Source organism: Pan paniscus, chromosome 7 (genome assembly GCF_029289425.2).
Source record: "Pan paniscus chromosome 7, NHGRI_mPanPan1-v2.0_pri, whole genome shotgun sequence".
In the NCBI taxonomy this organism is placed as follows: domain Eukaryota; kingdom Metazoa; phylum Chordata; class Mammalia; order Primates; family Hominidae; genus Pan; species Pan paniscus.
The window spans coordinates 162,112,124-162,132,229 of record NC_073256.2 but is presented as its reverse complement, the minus strand read 5'-3'; the positions used below and the strand labels follow the sequence as shown (position 1 = coordinate 162,132,229).

Genomic DNA, 20,106 nt, shown 5'->3' with positions numbered 1-20,106 from the left:
AACCCCGTCTCTACGAAAAATACAAAAATTAGCCGGGCATGGTGGCGGGCGGCTGTAGTCCCAGCTACTCGGGAGGCTGAGGCAGGAGAATGGTGTGAACCCAGGAGGCGGAGCTTGCAGTGAGCCGAGATGGTGTCGTGGTACTCCAGCCTGGCTATAGAGCGAGACTCCGTCTCAAAAAAAAAAAAAAAAAAAAAAAGGGAGCAGAGCAGATGCCTCCAGCTGTGCCCCATCAGGGAGAGAGACAGAAGGAAACACCACCCCAACCACAGGGCGCTGGGGCCCTCTGGGCATGTCTTGTCCCGGACCCTCGTCTGCAGCAAGTGTGGTGGAGAAAAACCCAAGGCCTTGTTTCCTCACGTGCAGTGCCAGGGCCATGGCCCGCTCGGACTCTGGGCCCAGCGAGGATCTCACCAGGACCAGGCTGTCTCCTGCAGGTTCCCATGCCCTTGGCTCAGAGAGGCGTTGTTTTCTTAGAATCAAGGCTTTCAGGTAGGTTTCTGAGAAGGAACTTCACTTTTAATGAAGGTAGCCCAGGCGCAGAGCTCTAACATTGTGCGGTGGTGCAGAAAGGACGAGGCTTCCATGCCCGCCAGCCTGTGCCCACCCCAGTTGTTCTCAGAGGCAGCCGATTCGCCTCCTTTCTTTTGGTGTCCCTGCTATTCCTCATTTCTTTCTATTTTCTCCACACTTTTTTTGGTGATTTTTTAAAATTTAGTTTTTTGGCTATCGATACTTTCACAGGATTAAAAACAAACAGAAGCCAAGAAGGCATGTGCTACGAAGTTTCGCTCCCTCCCCTCCCCCTCTCTGTTCCTGCCAACTCCCAGTACCACTTTTATTGCCGATGAAACAACACAAGCGCCCTTGTTCTCACTCCTGTTTGGGGCCCCCTGTTGGCCTGGTCCATACGTGCTCTTCCCTGTTGAACACGTTTGCGGTTGTTGCCCTGTCCGCACAGAGAGAACAGCCACATCCCCTCCGGCGGCCTGTGCCCTTCCTCCAGCAGGCTCCGAGCTTGCGATGTGTCCGTCCTTGCTGGCGGACATTTGGTGCCACCAGTGGGGAGGGGTGACCAGTGCAGCTCCGGGGGACGCCCAGCAGGTGGTTGCTGGTCAGGGGGTGGTGTGTTCAATGTGGTTACCTTCTCTAGCTATCCTGCCTCGGCCACAGAGCCAGCTGGGCCATCTGGGTGTTACCCTGTTGTTACACAGTGACATCCTAAAGATGGTGTTGCCGCCGCATACCTTGCACCAGCACCCAGGCAAGGCCAGCTCCATCCGGGAGCATCTGCAGGTGTCTCTGTCCTCCCTGCTGCCCCCAGCTCCCCCTGCAGCCCTGGCCTCGCTCAGGCAGCCCCTTTGGTTATGACTTTCCTGAGTGTTGGGATTCCACACAAAATAAACCTCTGCCATCCAAGGTGTATCGCTCTGCTTCCTGAGAGCATGTCTGGGTTTGGGGATGGTTTTATCTAGAGGATAAGAATCCCTCATGTTTGCATTTTACGTGTCATGTCTTCCATTCCTAACACGTCTGGGATGATGACATTCATGGGACTCTGTGCCGGGAGAGACCAGAGTGAGGCGGGGAGGCCCTGCCCTCACGGAGCCCTTCAGTGACTCTGCCGGGAGAGACCAGAGTGAGGCGGGGAGGCCCTGCCCTCACGGAGCCCTTCAGTGACTCTGCCGGGAGAGACCAGAGTGAGGCGGGGAGGCTCTGCCCTGACGGAGTCCATCAGTGACTCTGCCGGGAGAGACCAGAGTGAGGTGGGGAGGCTCTGCCCTCATGGAGCCCATCATTGAGAGCGTGGTGTCCCAGGGCTGGTTCCCAGCTGGGCATCTGACCTCATGGCCAACCTCTCCTTGACACCTGGACTTCTTGTGCCTTCAGTTCATGTAGTGTCCCAGAGCTTCCAGCCTGAGTTTCATGGCTGTGACTTCATCCAGCTTCTTCTCCGCATGGTTGCACTGGCATCTGCAGCTCTGAGTATGAGAGGGATGGGGTTTTGGAGCTCTGCAGAGCCAGGCTTAGGACCCACTTCTTGTTAGAGAGTTGCAGTTTAACCGTGGACATGCCCAGTGTTTTCTTTGCTTCCTCCTGGATAACACGGGGACTGCGGTTGACACGTGCTCTCTGCCGTGGCCCAGCGCCTGTCACCTGCCACCCAGGGACAAGCCTGCGAGGACTGACTTCTGTCCTGAATGGGCGCACTGGGGAGGGTGTGGCAGCACGGAGCAGAGGACCTGCTAGGGGCAGAGTCTGATGAGATGAAATTGAGTTCTGAGGAGGCAGCACAGCTCCTGAGGAAGGGGCTCAGGTGTAGGGTGAAGGTACAGGGCTTGGGTTTGGTGCCTGCAATGACTCAGAGTGCAGGTGCAGCCGAGAGCTGTGCAGACATCTGGTGCTGAAAGGCCAGGTGCGAAGTCACGGACAGGGACGTGACGTGCTTTGGCCTGGGTTGATAATGAAGTCCTGCAGACTGCACTGCTCCCAAGGGCCTGTAGTGAGAGAAGGCCTCGGATGCCCTTCAGGTGACTCAGAGCTCAGAAATGCATGGTGGAAGCCGGAAGGGGCACCGCCACGAGCCGGCGTGCATTTGGCAGTGTTTCAATTATGGAGGTATAATTTATATATTAAAAATTCACTCGTTACAAGTATATAATCTCATGGTTTTTAGTAAATTTGTAGAGTTGTGCAGCCATCGCCTCCTGTCGAGCGTTTCCATCACCTAGAAGATGCTGCTGCTTTGTGCCCAGCCCCGCCTCATAGCCGCCTCCATCTCTGCCGATCTGCCGCTCCTGGTCACTTCATGGGCATGGAATCCTACAATATGTCATCTTTTGTGTCTGACTTTGTTGCCTGCTTTCTTTTGTTTTTTAAAACACTTTCTCCAGGGTTTCTGGAGGGCTCTTTTAGCCTTAGAGCCAATCCCTCTCTATGGCTGAAGCATCACATTGAGTGGGTCCACCATCTTTTCTCCCCCATCGTCTGGTGGTGAACGTGGGGCTGTGCTGTGTTTGGCTCCTGTGAATGGTGCTGCCGGGAATTTGCGTGTCCAGGTCTCACTGTGCATTTGTGACTTCATGTCTCCCGAGTAGATTCCTGGGAGTGGAATTGCGGGGTCACGTGGTAGATTTTTGCCAAACTGTTTTCCAATGTGAGTTCTTACTTGCAGTGTACGAGGGCTCTTGTTTCTCCACATTCTCGCCAACATTTTGTGTGACTTATTTTTTTTCTCCCTTTTAAAACATTGCCTTTCTTTTTTTCCCTAGGCATCGTATTGGGTGAAAAACAATAGCAAAATAGACTTTCTATCAAAATTCATAACCTTTGTGCTTCAAAATACACCATTAAGAAGGTGAAAAGACAAGCTAGGCATGGTGGTTACACATGTAATCCCAGTACTTTGTTTTTCTTCTATCACACGTCCTTTGGTTGTTGAATCTAAGAAGTTTTGGTCCTTTAGTAACGTTGAGTACAATCCTCTGGATTCAGTTTAGTGTCTTGGAAGTCACTGGAGATTTCAGTCGAGTGGAGGCATAGACCAGAGTGTCAGAGTTGAGGCCCCGGGGGAAGGTGAGGAGATGGAGGCCACTTCGCATGTGGGGACATGCGGGGTAAGAACCAAAGTGGTGGCTGGAGGGGCAGAGAGCTGGGCACCAGTCTCTCTGTGTGATTACTTTTTTCGTTTTCAACAATGTTTTATGGGATGCTTATCTAATACCTAATGGGTATTTATCGGGAAAACACTTCTTTACTGCTGTGCTGTGACATTTTTTGTTGTTTCTGCTAAATCTACGTTGAAGTGTTGCTTTGTAAGTGTGCTGTATTAGTCTGTTTTCAAGCTGCTGATAAAAACATACCTAAGACTGGGTAATTTATACAGGAAAAAAGGTTTAATGGACTTACAGTTCCACATGGCTGGGGAGGCCTCACAATCATGGTGCAAGGCAAGGAGGAGCAAGTCACGTCTTACCTGGATGGCAGCAGGCAAAGAGGAGAGCTTGTGCAGGGAGACTCCCATTTTTAAAACCATCAGATCTCGTGAGACTCATTCACTATCACGAAAACAGCACGGGAAAGACCCGCCCCCATGATTCAATTATCTCCCACCAGGTTGCTCCCCCAACATGTGGGAATTATGGGAGCTACAAGATGAGATTTGGGTGGGGACACAGAGCCAAACCACATCATGTGCCATGAAAACTGTCCCTGTCAGTCCCCCATGTGCAACTGAGCCACGCGAGAGTCCAAAAACAGGTGGGTGCTTGTTTGAACGTGTTTGTGTTTAGCCAATCCCTGGTGTCATGGAGCTTCTAAAATAGCATAGATTACTCGATCTGGCTTTTGGCAGAAATGGTTTTCCATATTTTCTGCATGTCGCTTGTAATATATTCTACAGAGAGCAAGGGTAGTTCTTGCATCCGTAACCCATTCCTGAAAACCAGACGTCTTGCATGAAAATGCTGTCTTTTTCATGTTAAATAGTTAGCCAGTAAATTAGTATGTGTCAGTGCAACCAGTTTCCTAAGACAAAACATCCGTGTAACAAACACCCTTTATACAAGAAACAGGCTATTGTGTGAGGACGTTAATGTTTTAAATGCGGCTTCCTGACACTGGACAGCCGAGGTGAAGCTTTCACTGTTGCTTTTCCCAGGGTGACATTGAGAGGCCTGTTTGTGTCAGCATCATCCACGCAGCGCGTGCTCTGCTCACATCCATGTGTGTGATTGTGGCGTCTTCTGCTTGTATCTGAAATGCAACTTGAGGATTTTTTTTTCTCCCCTGCACTTCATTTTGTTAAAATGTTGGTTTTGTTTTTTGACGTAAATACAAAATTTACCGTGGCAACCATTGACAGGAATATGTATTGGAAGAATCATATGGTTTGTGAACTTATAAACTGTCAAAAATAAAAAGATGCTCTACCAAGAAATGTTGACCAGGAAGACATCTGTGGGGTGTGCCTGTAATATGGTTAATGTTAACAGATGATGATTTAAGAAGTTCTTTTTTTATATTTTGAAATAATTTTTGTGATAGAAATGAAATTTAAATTAATTCAAAAATATTTCTTTTCTTTCTTTCTTTCTTTCTTTTTTTTTTTTTTTTGAGACAGCATCTCGCTCTGTCACCCAGGCTGGAGTGCAGTGGTGCGATCTCAGCTCACTGCAACCTCCACCTCCCGGGCTCAAGTGATTCTCCTGCCTCAGCCTCCCAAGTAGCTGGGACTCAGGCATGTACCACCATGCCCGGCTAATTTTTGTATTTTTAGTAAAGGTGGAGTTTCACCATGTTGGCCAGACTGGTCTCAAACTCCTGACCTCAAGTGATCTACCTGCCTCGGCCTCCCAAAGTGTGGGGATTACAGGTGTGAGCCACTGCTCCTGGCCCATGCCGAAGGTAATTTTTTAAAAAAGCATACTGGCTTCCAGGTAAGGGTGGCAGAGTGAACACAAATGCAGTGTCACTCTTTCCCAAGCCTTTGCTAAGTGAACAGCAAAGTGATGTTTTAAAAAGTCAGACTCACAGGGAATGGGTGAAGTGGGAGAGAAGACAGTAGTGAAGTTCTGGAAGCTGGGAAGCAGATGGGTAAGTGATCATTTACTGAGCAGATCCGAGAAAGCCAGATTCCATGTCGGCAGTGAGGGAAGCTAAGGATTCATCCTGTTTGTGCTACAGAACACTCAAAAGTCTCGAAAATTGAGGTACTAGGGACTTAAAAAGTGAAAAAGAACATGAAGATGAGCAGAAAACAAGAGATCAGCAGGAGTGATCAGGAAGATTTGCAAGAGACCAATCAATAGGTTAAATGTCAGATTATGTACAGTTGAGAGAAACTTTGTGAACTGGAAGACATTTTTTAAGAATGCAGCCAAGAGTTAACAAGACGGGGAAAGTGACAGAGAAGTTGATTGAGACACAGAGGATAGAATGCAAAAGTTTAAGATACATTTGATTTCAGCCCCAGAAGGGGAAAATAGAATGGAGAAGAGGCAGTATTTGAAGAGCCGTTGGCTGAAGGATATTCTGTAACTGATGAAAGATTTGAGTCCCTAGGTAATGGAAACGCAGTATATTTTAAACAGGTTAAATGAAAGAAATCCATGTGGAGACACATCATAGGAAAGCTCCAAAACACCAAAGACCAAGAGAAGATTTTAAAAGCAACCAGAGGTAGGAGAGAGGTCATCCAGGGCAGTGCCAGCAGTACAGACGGCCGGCTGCCTTCTCGGCAGCAGAGAAAGCCAGAAGACTGTGGTGTTTATCTTCAATATTGAGAGAAGGAACCTATTGAGCATCCAACAAAATTATCTTTTAACATCAAGGGTGAAATGACATTTTCAGATAAAACAGAGTTTACTACCAACAGACCATCATTAAAGATGCTTCTAAAAGACAGGATTCAGGAAGAAGGAAAAATGTTTTAAAAGGAAAGAATGAGCTGGGCATGGTGGGTCATGCCTGTTATCGCAGCACTTTGAGAGGCTGAGGAAGGAGGATTACTTGAGGCCAGGAGTTCAAGACCAGCCTGAGCAACATAGCAAGACCCCTCTCTAAAAAAAAAAAAAGGAAAGAAAAATATCCACATGTGGGTGGCACACACCTGTGGTCCCAGCTACTCAGGAGGGTCACTTGAGCCCAGGAGTTTGAGGTTGCTGTGAGGCATGATGGTGCCACTGCACTCCAGCCTGGGCAACCGAGCAAGACCGTCTAAAAAAAAAAAAAAAAAAAAGAGAGATGCAAAAAGAAATGGTTAGAAAAATGTAAACACACCTCTAAGTCTATAAACATTGCATGAAATAATTGTTTTTTGTTTGTTTGTTTTTTGAGACGGAGTCTCGCTCTGTTGCCAGGCTGGAGTGCAGTGGCGTGACCTTGGCTCACGCAACCTCTGCCTCCTGGGTTGAAGCGATTTTCCTGCCTCAACTTCATGAGTAGCTGGGATTACAGGCACCCGCCACCATGCGCAGCTAATTTTTGTATTTTTAGTAGAGACCGGGTTTCACCATGTTGGCCAGGATAATCTCGATCTCTTGACCTCATGATCCGCTCACCTCAGCCTCCCAAAGTGCTGGGATTACAGGCGTGAGCCACTGCACCCAGCAATGAAATAATCTTTGTAGGGTTCAAAAGAAAAAAAAGACTAAACAGAAGCATGGGTTGCAAGATAAAGTTGAGAATCTCTCAGAAAATAGAGCAAAAATTTGGAGTTGGAGAATAGGAGAAAAGAATATTCAAGGACCAGTCTAGAGAGTCCAGTACCTGGATAGTAAAAGTTTTAGGAATGAGATGGAAGAAACATCAATGAGAGAAAGTCACTGAACAAAATGTCCCAGAGTCCACCAGACACCCACACACTGTGTGAAAACAGACTGGTACAAAGACACAGAGACACGGCGTCTGGAAATCCTAGACCCTGAGAACAGATTGAAGATTCGGAAAGCTTCCAGAAAGACACGGATTGCATTCCAGGATTGAGGGTCAGAATAACTTTGGACTTCTTAATAGCAGTTCTGGAGTTTGGAAGTCCGTGAAGCAGTAAGTTCAAAATTCTGATGGAAAGCGATTTCCTTTGTAGTATTCTTTACCCTTTGAAACTATCAAAGGCCTCAGGCATCTTTTTTCTGGAGGTGACTGAAATGTTCCTTACCAAAACAAGGTGGTAAATGGAGGGTGCTGAGCCTGGGGTGCGGGAGTGTCACCCCGGCGATGCTCCAGGGCTGGGAACCACCTTGGTCCTTTAAACATGTACAAGGCTAGTTTGGTTAAAGATGCAAGTGTGCAGAGCTAGCAGATGTTATGCATACTTTATCCTGCAGAAGTGAAAATGGGGTTTGGTAATGCTGTGTCTGTATTAGCATCTGCTCTGATGTACCAGGCGTCCCGCCCTCCTGGGCATCTTCACATCGCCTGCATCGCAGGGAGGATTGGGGCTGTCGGGAGCTTGGCCTGGTGTGTAGGGTTCCTGCAGACCCCACAGTTTCTTCCTTTTGTCATCTTTTTTATTTCTTCTGTACTCGTCCCCCTAGTCCCTCAGTAAAAACAAAACAAACCAACCCAGGCAGTTCAATTGTGAGTTTACATTTTCCTACCCCTTTCCCACTCTTAATTGCTAATCCTCCACTAACATTAGCTGAGTATTGAGTTTTAAGAAGTTTTTCTTCTGCACTCACCCCGTAAGAATCAACACAGAAGAATTCTCTACCTGTGGTCACCAAGAAGGGTTTCTCCATACCAGCCACAAATCAGTCCCACAGCAGACACCAGCTGGGTGTCCTCTAAGTCGGTCCCCACACTGTCTTACCTGGCAGGAGATTCAGCCCCCCTCTAATTCAGTCCTCACACTGTCTGCCTGGTGGTAGCCTCAGATCCCACCGGGTAAGTGCTTAGCCCCCTCTAATTCAGTCCCCACACTGTCTACCTGGCGGTAGCCTCAGCCCCCCTCGAATTCAGTCCCCACACTGTCTTACCTGGCAGGAGATTCAGCCCCCCTCTAATTCAGTCCTCACACTGTCTGCCTGGTGGTAGCCTCAGATCCCACCGGGTAAGTGCTCAGCCCCCTCTAATTCAGTCCCCACACTGTCTACCTGGCGGTAGCCTCAGCCCCCCTCTAATTCAGTCCCCACACTGTCTACCTGGCGGTAGCCTCAGCCCCCCTCTAATTCAGTCCCCACACTGTCTACCTGGCGGTAGCCTCAGCCCCCCTCTAATTCAGTCCCCACACTGTCTTACCTGGCAGGAGATTCAGCCCCCCTCTAATTCAGTCCTCACACTGTCTGCCTGGTGGTAGCCTCAGATCCCACCGGGTAAGTGCTCAGCCCCCTCGAATTCAGTCCCCACACTGTCTACCTGGCGGTAGCCTCAGCCCCCTCTAATTCAGTCCCCACACTGTCTTACCTGGCAGGAGATTCAGCCCCCCTCTAATTCAGTCCCCACACTGTCTTACCTGGCAGGAGATTCAGCCCCCCTCTAATTCAGTCCTCACACTGTCTGCCTGGTGGTAGCCTCAGATCCCACCGGGTAAGTGCTCAGCCCCCTCGAATTCAGTCCCCACACTGTCTACCTGGCGGTAGCCTCAGCCCCCCTCTAATTCAGTCCCCACACTGTCTTACCTGGCAGGAGATTCAGCCCCCCTCTAATTCAGTCCTCACACTGTCTGCCTGGTGGTAGCCTCAGATCCCACCGGGTAAGTGCTCAGCCCCCTCGAATTCAGTCCCCACACTGTCTACCTGGCGGTAGCCTCAGCCCCCTCTAATTCAGTCCCCACACTGTCTTACCTGGCAGGAGATTCAGCCCCCCTCTAATTCAGTCCCCACACTGTCTTACCTGGCAGGAGATTCAGCCCCCCTCTAATTCAGTCCCCACACTGTCTGCCTGGTGGTAGCCTCAGATCCCACCGGGTAAGTGCTCAGCCCCCTCTAATTCAGTCCCCACACTGTCTACCTGGCGGTAGCCTCAGCCCCCCTCTAATTCAGTCCTCACACTGTCTGCCTGGTGGTAGCCTCAGATCCCACCGGATAAGTGCTCAGCCCCCTCTAATTCAGTCCCCACACTGTCTACCTGGCGATAGCCTCAGCCCCCCTCTAATTCAGTCCCCACACTGTCTACCTGGCGGTAGCCTCAGCCCCCCTCTAATTCAGTCCCCACGCTGTCTACCTGGCGGTAGCCTCAGCCCCCCTCTAATTCAGTCCTCACACTGTCTGCCTGGTGGTAGCCTCAGATCCCACCGGATAAGTGCTCAGCCCCCTCTAATTCAGTCCCCACACTGTCTACCTGGCGATAGCCTCAGCCCCCCTCTAATTCAGTCCCCACACTGTCTACCTGGCGGTAGCCTCAGCCCCCCTCTAATTCAGTCCCCACACTGTCTACCTGGCGGTAGCCTCAGCCCCCCTCTAATTCAGTCCCCACACTGTCTTACCTGGCAGGAGATTCAGCCCCCCTCTAATTCAGTCCTCACACTGTCTGCCTGGTGGTAGCCTCAGATCCCACCGGGTAAGTGCTCAGCCCCCTCGAATTCAGTCCCCACACTGTCTACCTGGCGGTAGCCTCAGCCCCCTCTAATTCAGTCCCCACACTGTCTTACCTGGCAGGAGATTCAGCCCCCCTCTAATTCAGTCCCCACACTGTCTTACCTGGCAGGAGATTCAGCCCCCCTCTAATTCAGTCCCCACACTGTCTGCCTGGTGGTAGCCTCAGATCCCACCGGGTAAGTGCTCAGCCCCCTCTAATTCAGTCCCCACACTGTCTACCTGGCGGTAGCCTCAGCCCCCCTCTAATTCAGTCCCCACACTGTCTACCTGGCGGTAGCCTCAGCCCCCCTCTAATTCAGTCCCCACACTGTCTACCTGGCAGGAGATTCAGCCCCCCTCTAATTCAGTCCCCACACTGTCTGCCTGGTGGTAGCCTCAGATCCCACCGGGTAAGTGCTCAGCCCCCTCTAATTCAGTCCCCACACTGTCTACCTGGCGGTAGCCTCAGCCCCCCTCTAATTCAGTCCTCACACTGTCTGCCTGGTGGTAGCCTCAGATCCCACCGGATAAGTGCTCAGCCCCCTCTAATTCAGTCCCCACACTGTCTACCTGGCGGTAGCCTCAGCCCCCCTCTAATTCAGTCCCCACACTGTCTACCTGGCGGTAGCCTCAGCCCCCCTCTAATTCAGTCCCCACGCTGTCTACCTGGCAGGAGATTCAGCCCCCCTCTAATTCAGTCCCCACACTGTCTGCCTGGTGGTAGCCTCAGATCCCACCGGGTAAGTGCTCAGCCCCCTCTAATTCAGTCCCCACACTGTCTACCTGGCGGTAGCCTCAGCCCCCCTCTAATTCAGTCCTCACACTGTCTGCCTGGTGGTAGCCTCAGATCCCACCGGATAAGTGCTCAGCCCCCTCTAATTCAGTCCCCACACTGTCTACCTGGCGGTAGCCTCAGCCCCCCTCTAATTCAGTCCCCACACTGTCTACCTGGCGGTAGCCTCAGCCCCCCTCTAATTCAGTCCCCACGCTGTCTACCTGGCGGTAGCCTCAGCCCCCCTCTAATTCAGTCCCCACGCTGTCTACCTGGCGGTAGCCTCAGCCCCCCTCTAATTCAGTTCCCACGCTGTCTACCTGGCGGTAGCCTCAGCCCCCCTCTAATTCAGTCCCCACGCTGTCTACCTGGCGGTAGCCTCAGCCCCCCTCTAATTCAGTCCCCACGCTGTCTACCTGGCGGTAGCCTCAGCCCCCCTCTAATTCAGTCCCCACTCTGTCTACCTGGCGGTAGCCTCAGCCCCCCTCTAATTCAGTCCCCACGCTGTCTACCTGGTGGTAGCCTCAGCCCCCCTCTAATTCAGTCCCCATACTGTCTACCTGGCGGTAGCCTCAGATCCTACTGGGTGAGTGTTCAGCCACCCTGTAAGTCAGTCCTCACACTGTCTACCTGGCGGTAGCCTCAGCCCCCCTCTAATTCAGTCCCCACACTGTCTACCTGGCGGTAGCCTCAGCCCCCCTCTAATTCAGTCTCCACACTGTCTACCTAGCGGGAGACTCAGATCCCACCGGGTAAGCGTTCAGCTCCCCAAGACCACCCCCACTTCCAGTGCCCATCACAAGCCCAGGGATAATTCACCCAAGCTCTGACCAACCAGGTACAAATCGGGGTTCCCGCACCCCCTCCCTCCTTGGGTCTGACTAATTTTCAAGAGTGACTCATAGAATTTTAGGAAGCTTACATTGATATTTATCATGAAGGATATTACAAAGGATACAGATGAAGAGAAGCGTAGGGTGAGGTGTGGGGAAAGGGCCTGGAGCTTCCATGCCCTCCCCAGGTGCACTGTTCTCCAGAAACCTCCACCCATGTGTTCAGCTCTCTGGAAGCTTCTTGAACGCTGTCCTTTTGGGGTTTTATGGAAGCATCATTACATAGGCATGATTGCTTAAACCGTTGGTGACCAACTTAACCTTCAGCCTCTTTCCCCTCCCCCCATGGGGAGTGCAGCTGAAAATTCCACCCCTCTAATCGTGCGTTGGTCTTTCTGGTGACCTACCCCATCCTCAAGCCACCTAGGGGCTGCAGCCCTGAGTCAACTCACTAGTTTACAAAACAACATAACCATGGAGATTCTAAGCATTTTAGGAGCTGCGTGCCAGGGTGGGATGAAGACCAAGCACACATTTTACAATATCACCAGAATCCTTTGTGGGAACACCTAGATTAGGGATTCGAGAATGTTTCCCCGAGAAGTGAATGTGTGAGCTTAGTCCTGAAGGAGAGACAGAAGTTACCCAAGGCCAGAATGTGCAGGGAAGTGTTCCAGACAGGAGTGGAGACTACACCCGCACAGGGCCTGGAGTTCCGGGGAGCCGAGTGGAGACTGCGCCTGCAGAGGCCTGGAGTTCCAGACAGGAGTGGAGACTGCGCCTGCAGAGGCCTAGAGTTCCAGACAGGAGTGGAGACTGCGCCTGCAGAGGCCTGGAGTTCCAGACAGGAGTGGAGACTGCGCCTGCAGAGGCCTGGAGTTCCCAGGAGCCCAGTGGCTCAGCGACTGAAAGGCACTGATTAGATTGCCTTCATGGGCACAAAGGGCTTCTTTCAGTCTGATGACATCTTTATATTTGGTTTGTCTTTCCCGTTAATTGGGTAAGAAGTTTTGTTTTCCTCTCTGCCGTTTGTTACAACTGACTGCAGAACTTGCATTCATGTATCTTTTTAAATCTCATGTGGAGAGGCAGCTTTTCCTGTTGTGTGCTGATTATGGATTAAATTTAAGACTCAAATATAGGTTCACCAGGCATGGTGGTACGCGCTGTAGTCCTGGCTGCTCTGGGGGCTGAGATAGGAGTGAGCCCTGGAGGTGGAGGCTGCAGGATCTGCGATCACCACTGTGCTCCAGCCTGGGTGACAGAGCAAGACTCTATCTGTTAAGATTCAGTGGGGCCCAAATTTCAAATTTTTTTGTTCTCATGGTCCATGTTATGAAGGACCACTTTAAGAAAATGTAGTGTGACTTGAAAGTAAACTCCATGAAATTCATAGTTAACTACAAAGCATTTAGCTTTGAATTAGTAGCTGGTCTTTGAAATTTTGGGCATTATGGAAGATTTCTTTTCTTTTTTTGCCAACTGGACATTCCAATTTTTCTTTTCTTTTTCTTTTTTTTTTTTTTTGAGACGGAGTCTCACTCTGTCACCAGGCTGGAGTGCAGTGGCGTGATCTCAGCTCACTGCAATCTCTGCCTCCCAGGTTCAAGCGATTCTCCTGCCTCAGCCTCCCAAGTAGCTGGGATTACAGGTACATGCCACCACACCCAGCTAATTTTTCTGTGTTTTTAGTAGAGACGGGGTTTCACCATGTTGGCCAGGATGGTCCCAATTTCCTGACCTCGTGATCCACCTGCTTCGGCTTCCCAAAGTGCTGGGATTATAGGCGTGAGCCACTGCGCCTGGCCTTTCTTTAAAAAAAACAAAAAAACAAAAAAATAAACCAGGGTCTTGCTGTGTCACCCAGGCTGGAGTGCAGTGGCGGATCTCAGCTCACTGCAGCCTCCACCTCCCCAGGCTCAGGTGATCCTCCTGCCTCAGCCTCCCAGGAAGCTGAGATTACAGGCACAAGCCACCTCGCTTGGCTAATTAAAAAAAGAAATTTATAGAGATGAGGTCTCACTATGTTGCTTAGGCAGGTCTTGGCCTACTGAGCATGGCCCGGAAGATTTCTTGAGCTGGATTCATAATTCACCTCTTAAATGAAAAATAAGTAAAATATATCTTGATCGTGAAACATGATTGTTGGAGTATTTTCTCTTTGACAGCATTTTTCCCTGCCCGGCCTCAGGCTCAGGGCAATTGTCTGGGCGGTTGTGGGGCCGTCACCTGATGTGCAGCGCTGCCTGGGGAGATGGCGCTTTGGAGAGTGTGTTTGGCCAGTTGGTGGCAATCCTGCTGCACTGTCTGGGTGAGGCAACTGCCCATGAGCCCACCGGAACCCCTGGGGCAGGGGACTGACGGCCCAGGCCCAGACCCGGCTCGGCCCTGTGGCGCAGCCCACTGTACCCCTCGATTCGCCAGTTCCACCAGGCAAGCCCACCACTCATTGACACTCAGTCCTCGTGCACGCTGAGGCCACCAGGCAGAGGCAGTGAGGGTTTGTCGACATGCTTTGAGGTTGATCGGTCACAGGCTGCTCCAGTGCGGCTGGAAGAGGGGCTGCAGGCTCTGGACAAGTGACGGGAGGTGGGCTCCGCGGCTTTCCTGGAGGGCGACGGTGCCTGTTCTGTGAACTTATAGCAGTCACTGAATTGTGTACTCACAGTGCATGGATCTTAAGGTGTGCAACTTATACTGCAGTGAAACTGTTTTAGAAAGAAAAGTTCACCAGGATGTGACTTGGGTGGAAAAAAGGAAGCAGAATCAGCACTTTGGGGGTCAGAAGCTCCAGGAGGGGCAGTGATGGTCCTGGCAGACCCAGGAGGGCAGGGCGGTGGCAAGGGGGCTCACAGGGTGAGAACCAGTGCACATTGCACTGGCTTCACCTGAGGGCTCAGAATCATGGCCCTAGCTTTCTGAGAGGTGGCAGCTGAGATACGGAGGCCCAGTCACTGGCTTTACCTGAGGGCTCACAATCCACGGCCCTGGCTTTCTCAGAGGTGGCAGCTGAGATATGGAGGCCCAGTCACCAGCTTCACCTGAGGGCTCAGAATCACGGCCCTGGCTTTCTCAGAGGTGGCAGCTGAGATACGGGGGCCCAGTCACCGGCTGTTTGAAAAGCAGTTGGGTCCTAGACTCTTGCTCTCAGTTCTTGACACTGACAGTTGCCCTGCCCGGTGTGGAGGCCCTTTCTCTGGAAAAAGGTTATAGGAAAACAGGAGATGTTGGTATTGGGGCTCTGGCCGAGGTGAAGCTGGAAGTTCCCTGCCCAGAATGGGATGGCGGCCAGGCCTTTCCCTCTGCACAGGTTTCTTTGGGGGATCCAACTGCCAAGGGAGACCCAGAGGTGCTTACACCAGGGACCCTGACAGATGGCCCAGCTGCACTGCACTGACCTGGCCCCATCCACCTCGACAGGTTCAGAGTCAAGCTTCCAACAGGAAGGACACAGACCAACTTCAACTTGCAGAAGATAGAGACTCTTCACAGAGAAGAGCATCAGATACTGTGATTATCCTCAGGAACGAGAGGATATCACACCCGTGAAACGGGGCAGATGGCGTAAAGAAAGGGATATTCAGAGAACAGAAAAAATGCTTGGCAGTTAAAGGTGTGATGGCGGGAATGAGAACTCGAGGGTTGGAAGATGAGTGACGAGGGTGCAGCCTTCCAGAAAGAAGGGCAGAAGGACAGGCAAGAAATGGGGCCTCGTCCGTTCCTGCTGCTGCAGCTAAGTGCCCTGGACTGGTGGGATGGTTGGATATTTGCCCAAATCTCATGTCGAAATATAATCCCCGGTGTTGGAGGTGGGGTCTGGCGGGAGGTGTTTGGATCATGGGGGTGGATCCCTCATGAATGGCTTGGCCCACCCCCTTGGCGATGAGTGAGCTCTGGCTCTGGCTCATGCAAGATGGATCTGGTCATTTAAACTTGGGCAGCAACTGCCCTCTCTTGCCCCTGCTTTGGCCATGTGAGGCACCTGCTCCTGCTGGCCTTCCACCATGAGTCAGAGCTACCTGAGGCCTCCCTGAAAGCCAAGGGATGTTGGTGCCATGCTTCCTGTACAGCCTGCAGAACCGTGAGGCAACTAAACCTCTTTTCTTTATAAATTACAGTCTCAGGTATTGCTTTATAGCAATGCAAGAATGGCCTATTACAGATGGGTAATTTATAGACAACAGAAACTTACTTCTCACAGTTCTGGAGGCTGGGAAGTCCGTGAGCAAGGCCCTGGCCGGTCGGCGTCTGAGGAGGGCCAGCTCCTCACTGGCACCTCTCACCTAGCGAAAGAGAGGGAAAGTCCAGGCCCTCAGGACGTGATCACCCCCTGGGGTGGGGTTAGTGGTGCCACCTCTCAACACTGTCACATGGGGTTCTGGGTCTAGCATCCGCATTTGGCGGGGGACATTCATTCACACCACAGCAAATAGGAAATGAAGAGCAGAGTCTAGGAAGCTCAGTGTCTCGGTCACTGGAGTTCTAGAAAAAGGACAGAGGGGACACCATGCATGTCACCAGGCACGTCGGGCTTGCGTGCTCAGGACAGTGGGTGAGACCAGACCCTTGGGAGGCTGCAGAAGCTGGGGGCCAGGGCTGGGGCGCTTCTTAGCCACCGTAGGGTTGGAGAACCAGGAAGCACTTTCAAAATTGTGACAGAATGACCCTGATGAAGCCGAATAGTCCATCTGTTGTCAAGGTAGAATGAAGGTATTTCCAGACAGGCATGGTTTCAAAACTTTACCTCCCATCTAACATTTTTCAGGAAAGGGCACCTGTGCCTGGGCGAGCACATGAGTTATGGTGGGGCAGTGAGGAGGAGCTGGACGGTGCCGGGTGGGGGCCTAGCTGGGGCTGGGGCACCAGGCCACTGCTGTTGACCAGGCCTGCCGGTTCCTGTTTGGCTCGTGTGCTCTGGGCCTCAAGCATGTTGCTGGGATGCCTGGTGTTGGCATCTGGGCTTGTCCCACACCATTGCCAGGGGCCTGTTGGGGCTGGGGTTCAGCCTTGCCTGTCTCTCAGTAAGAAGTTGCCCTTGTGGTGTTTGGGGCTAGAATCAGCCCCCAGGACTCCCCACAGTGTCCCCTGCCCCTGCGTTGTGCTGCACCTGGACTCACAGTTGGGAGGTGCCGCCTTTGCCATCCCTCAGGATGTGCCCCCAGCAAGTCCCCCAACACTTCCCACAGGGCCGTCCCCTCTGCACACACCAACACTATTGCAGCTTAAAGTCCCCCGGCCACCACCCAGCGCCCTCCTCCTCTTCCTGTCACAGCCCCACCTGAGTCTCATCCTCTCCACCCTCTGCCAGCACAGGTCTGGCCCCAGGCCCCTGGGCAGAGGCGCTCATTGCTGTCAATGCCATCACCTGGTGTACCACACAAAGCTGCTACTTTTGTTGATCAAGAAAAATATAATTTCACAGGGTTGAATCTGTTTGCTGATGTCTTTCAGGTTTGTCTCCAAAGCTCGGACTTCTGAAACCACACTTGCTTTTGGGTAGCTCATGCAGGATAAGCCCCTCACACTTGCCTGTCCCCAGCCCCACTCCCCCTGGCCTTCCCCAGCCTGCTGCAGCTCCAACGTCTGCCAGGGCCCATCCAGCCAAGCCCTGGAGGTCTCACAGCCGTGCTCCGTCTCAGCCCCGCTGGAGCCTGCGGGTCTGCTCTTGAGGTGTCGCCACTGGTGCAGCTCCGCCTTAGGCTGAGGCTGCCCCTGATCAGGCAGCAGGGTGAGTGGTGACTGGGAAAAGGGAAAAACCTTCCGTTACAGAAGATACCGAGAAGAGCAATGTGGCCTCAAACCTAGAGTTTGCAACTCATGTAGCTGAAGACACTCATTCTGTGCACGTTGTGAACCTACAGAAAACGTTTCCAAGTTAGTAAGATCCAGTAAAGGAGTGGACGGAGGGTGTGAGCCAACACCTTTTGGGGAGGGAGGCACTAACGGGAAGTGCGTGGCAGGTGCTGGACTTTGGTGGTGGGAGACGCATCCGCCATCACAAGAATCGCACGCGTCCTCCCGGGCGCAAAAGTGACGGGGTGCGGCAATGCGAAGCTGGATTTTGGTGGTGGGAGATGCGCCTGCCATCACAAGAATCGCATGAGTCCCGCCCAGGCACAGCGGTGACAGGGTGGGGCAGTGAGAAGCTGAACCGGGATGTGGGGCACGGAATTCCTACAAACTGGTGGTGGGCTGAGCTTAGGACAGACACAAGGAATTCGGCAGCCTGGGGTAGTTGTTTGGCCCACGGGTTATTTAGAGGGTGGGTTCCCTGTTGGTTGGAGTCAGGCCAGCCTGGTTGGCTCATTGACTGTTGGGAATCTGTGTTCTTCTAGATCGGTGATCTTGTTTTGTTGTCTGCCCACCCTGTCAGTTGTCGAGAGAGACGGTTTTAAATCTCCCACTGCGGTTGTGGGTTTGTCTGTTTTTCCTTTCAGTTCTGCCAGCATTTGCTTTGTAAACCTAAAGCTGGATGATGCCACGTACATTCAGGATTGCCGTTTGACTTGGCATGCCACTCCGGAATGCCCTCTGTGCTGCTGCCTCTCATCTGGCACGAGGGTTGCTGGACCAGCCCTCTCTGTGTGTGTTCTCCTGGCTATTTTTCCTGCTGTAGCTCTCATGAGTGTCCCCTGCTTGAATGACTGGGTTGCTTTTACCTGGCAAATGTTCACTGACAGCCCACACCATGCTATGCTCAAAGGGCTGGGGAGAGCAGCGGGTGATGTCTTCTGCCCACAGGTGGCACCTGGCCCCTGCCCTGCATGGTGACCACCATGGTACCCCACGCCGCCCCTCTCTGAGGACGTTGTCTCTGTGTGGGGCCAACATCAGCCACCTGCAGTTTGTGTCAAAATACCCTGAGTGAGAGCCTGAGAGGGTGCTGTGCCCGATGCCAGCCATGGCTCTCCCGCAGGTGCAGGACTGGCAGTGCCAGCCTCCTGGGGAACGCAGCCCCCAGCCCACTGCATTGGTCTGCATGCAGCTGGGCCAGAGTCTGAGTTGCGGCAGGCCCCCCCACTGGCTCCGAGGCAGGGGCAAGGCTCCCATGCTGCTGACTCCAGAGCCAGCGGTCAGAGTGCCTGGCAGAGCACTGCTGTGACTGGGAGGGCAAGGGGTCCAGGGTGCAGGGAGGTCTCCATGAGCCAACCTGCCTCATGGCTGATGAAGTCAGCAGCTGCTTTGTTTTGTTTTGTTTTGTTTTTTCAGACAGGGTCTTGCTCTGTTGCCCAGGCTGAAGTGCAGTGGCACCATCTTGGCTCACTCTAGCCTCAACCTCCTGGGCTCAAGTGATCTCCCACCTCAGCCTCCCAAAGTGCTGGGACCAAGGCGTGTGTCCCAAGCCCAGTTGGCAGCAGCTGTTTGAGATCATTGTGAACCTCCTTCCTTTCTTTTTTTTTTTTTTGAGACGGAGTCTCACTCTGTCTCCCAGGCTGGAGTGCAGTGGTGCGATCTCAGCTCACTGCAAGCTCCACCTCCCAGGTTCAAGCCATTCTCCTGCCTCAGCCTCCTGAGTAGCTGGGAATACAGGCGCCCACCACCACACCCAGCTGATTTTTTCTTGTATTTTTAGTAGAGACGGGGTTTCACCATGTTAGCCAGGATGGTCTCGATCTCCTGACCTCGTGATCTGCCTGCCTCGGCCTCCCAAAGTGCTGGGATTACAGGCATGAGCCACCGCGCCTGGCCAGTGGACCCCCTTTCTTGCATTGTGACCTGGAAGGTCAACCAGCTGAAAATGAAGGGTGACACCAGAGCCCCCTCCTGTGTTCCCCGCCTGTCCCTGGCAGCTGCAGACACTGGGATGGCGGTCGGATCCAAACAGCAGAGGCAGCTGCAGCCTTGGCCTGGCTCCTTTGTGAGGGGCTGGGTTCCAGGACAGCTGGATCCAGGTGCCAGGTGGTCTGTCTTCTTTTCTTGTTTTTCATTTCTGCTCCCTGGTGTTTTTGGGGGGGATCCTCTCCCCAGGGGGGACAAACATGGCTCCGACAGCTGACAGCTGCAGGCCACGAACCTTATCCCAGTAGGAGTTTCAGGGATGTCTTGTGGGGGCTGTTGTCCCACCTCAGTGCTGCTGCCTCCATGCTGTGCCTTTCCTGGGGCCAGACATCTGGGGAGCCCCACTCAAGTGTCAGGGGGAACTGCAGAGAGAGGGGTCTCTAGCCGAGGAGGGGAGGGGAGGGAAGCTGCCCAGCAGAGCCGCGGGCGTGTCCCCGGTAGGAGGGCAGACCTTGGTCTTGGAGACGGGCCGTGGGGGTCCACCTTGTACGTGGGGAGGTCAGGACTCAGGAAGAGATGCTGGTGGTGTTGGCAGGGCTTTTGCTGGGCCTGCTGCAGTGCAGTGGGTGCTCCGTGAACGGGGCTGCTGGGGCAGAGGCGCTGCAGTACAGTGAGTGCTCCGTGAACTGGGCCGCCGGGACAGGGGATGCTGCAGTGTGCAGTGGGTGCTTCGTGAACGGGGCCGCCGGGGCAGGGGCTGCTGCAG

General features: G+C 52.7%; 1 protein-coding gene across 2 annotated transcripts in view; it reads left to right on the top strand.

Annotated features, from left to right (window-relative positions):
• Positions 1-20,106, top strand: part of ARHGAP39 (Rho GTPase activating protein 39) — a 150,004-nt gene that overhangs the window by 39,122 nt on the left and 90,776 nt on the right. The gene's annotated exons all lie outside the window — the stretch shown is intronic.